The following is a 2,811-nucleotide window of genomic DNA, read 5'->3' on the forward strand; positions in this document are numbered from 1 at the left end:
GCTCAGAGAGATGGAGCGAGACATGGTGGAGCTCAGAGAGCTGGAGAGAGATGTGGTGGAGCTGGAGAGAGACATGGTGGAGCTCAGAGAGATGGAGAGAGACATGGTGGAGCTCAGAGAGAGACATGGTGGAGCTCAGAGAGAGAGACGTGGTGGAGCTCAGAGAGAGACATGGTGGAGCTCAGAGAGAGACGTGGTGGAGCTCAGAGAGCTGGAGAGACATGGTGGAGCTCAGAGAGAGACGTGGTGGAGCTCAGAGAGCTGGAGAGAGACATGGTGGAGCTCAGAGAGCTGGAGAGACATGGTGGAGCTCAGAGAGATGGAGAGAGACATGGTGGAGCTCAGAGAGATGGAGAGAGACATGGTAGAGCTCAGAGAGCTGGAAAGAGACGTGGTGGAGCTCAGATAGATGGAGAGAGACATGGTGGAGCTGGAGAGGACATGGTGGAGCTCAGAGAGCTGGAGAGAGACATGGTTTAGCTCAGAGAGCTGGAGAGAGACATGGTGGAGCTCAGAGAGATGGAGCGAGACATGGTGGAGCTCAGAGAGCTGGAGAGAGACATGGTGGAGCTCAGAGAGATGGAGCGAAACATGGTGGAGCTCAGAGAGCTGGAGAGAGATGTGGTGGAGCTCAGAGAGCTGGAGAGAGACATGGTGGAGCTCAGAGAGAGACGTGGTGGAGCTCAGAGAGCTGGAGAGAGACATGGTGGAGCTCAGAGAGATGGTGGAGCTCAGAGAGCTGGAGGTGGTGTAGCTCAGATAGATGGAGAGAGACATGGTGGAGCTCAGATAGCTGGAGAGAGACATGGTGGAGCTGGAGAGAGACATTGTGGAGCTCAGAGAGCTGGAGAGAGACATGGTAGAGCTCAGAGAGAGACATGGTGGAGCTCAGAGAGAGACATGGTGGAGCTCAGAGAGAGACATGGTGGAGCTCAGAGAGAGACATGGTGGAGCTGGAGAGAGACATGGTGGAGCTCAGAGAGCTGGAGAGAGACATGGTGGAGCTCAGAGAGAGACATGGTGGAGCTCAGAGAGAGAGACATGGTGGAGCTCAGAGAGAGACATGGTGGAGCTCAGAGAGAGACATGGTGGAGCTCAGAGAGAGACGTGGTGGAGCTCAGAGAGCTGGAGAGAGACATGGTGGAGCTCAGAGAGCTGGAGAGAGACATGGTGGAGCTCAGAGAGCTGGAGAGAGACATGGTGGAGCTCAGAGAGCTGGAGAGAGACATGGTGGAGCTCAGAGAGCTGGAGAGAGACATGGTGGAGCTGGACAGAGACATGGTGGAGCTTAGAGAGCTTGTCCACACAATCCAGACAGAACAAACCCACAAAACAGACCCCACCCACTCCCAACAGACCCCACCCACTCCCAACAGACCCCACCCACTCCCAACAGACCCCACCCACTCCCAACAGACCCCACCCACTCCCAACAGACCCCACCCACTCCCAACAGACCCCACCCACTCCCAACAGACCCCACCCACTCCCAACAGACCCCACCCACTCCCAACAGACCCCACCCACTCCCAACAGACCCCACCCACTCCCAACAGACCCCACCCACTCCCAACAGACCCCACCCACTCCCAACAGACCCCACCCACTCCCAACAGACCCCACCCACTCCCAACAGACCCCACCCACTCCCAACAGACCCCACCCACTCCCAACAGCCCCCACCCACTCCCAACAGACCCCACCCACTCCCAACAGACCCCACCCACTCCCAACAGACCCCACCCACTCCTAACAGACCCCACCCACTCCTAACAGACCCCACCCACTCCTAACAGACCCCACCCACTCCTAACACCCCTCCCGTCAGAGGGTCCTGGACTCAAATGGCAAATACATTCAAGAGGAATAACTTGTTTCCAAACACAAAGTGTCTAAACTCTGGCGCCCAAACACCAGACATGCCCTGGAGCCGTTGTCAGAGGACAGACACCAGACATGCCCTGGAGCCGTTGTCAGAGGACAGACACCAGACATGCCCTGGAGCCGTTGTCAGAGGACAGACACCAGACATGCCCTGGAGCCGTTGTCAGAGGACAGACACCAGACATGCCCTGGAGCCGTTGTCAGAGGACAGACACCAGACATGCCCTGGAGCCGTTGTCAGAGGACAGACACCAGACATGCCCTGGAGCCGTTGTCAGAGGACAGACACCAGACATGCCCTGGAGCCGTTGTCAGAGGACAGACACCAGACATGCCCTGGAGCCGTTGTCAGAGGACAGACACCAGACATGCCCTGGAGCCGTTGTCAGAGGACAGACACCAGACATGCCCTGGAGCCGTTGTCAGAGGACAGACATGCCCTGAAATCTGTCCTTTTGTTCTGATGAGTCCAAATTTGAGATTTTTGGTTCCAGCCGCCGTGTCTTTGTGAGACGCAGAGTAGGTGAACGGATGATCTCTGTATGTGTGGTTCCCACCGTGAAGCATGGAGGAGGAGGTGTGATGGTGTGGGGGTGCTTTGCTGGTGACACTGTCTGTGATGTATTTATAATTCAAGGCACACTTAACCAGCATGGGTACCACAACATTCTGCAGCGATACGCCATCCCATCTGGTTTGCGCTAAGTGGGACTATAATTTATTTGTCAACAGGACCGTGACCCAAAACACCTCAAGGCTGTGTAAGGGCTATTTGACCAATAAGAAGAGTGATGGAGTGCTGCATCAGATGACCTGGCCTCCACCCAATCACCCGACCTCAACCCAGTTGAGATGGTTTTGGATGAGTTGGAGCGCAGAGTGAAGGAAAAGCAGCCAACCACTGCTCAGCATATGTGGGAACTCTTT

This window comes from Oncorhynchus keta, chromosome 13 (genome assembly GCF_023373465.1).
Source record: "Oncorhynchus keta strain PuntledgeMale-10-30-2019 chromosome 13, Oket_V2, whole genome shotgun sequence".
In the NCBI taxonomy this organism is placed as follows: domain Eukaryota; kingdom Metazoa; phylum Chordata; class Actinopteri; order Salmoniformes; family Salmonidae; genus Oncorhynchus; species Oncorhynchus keta.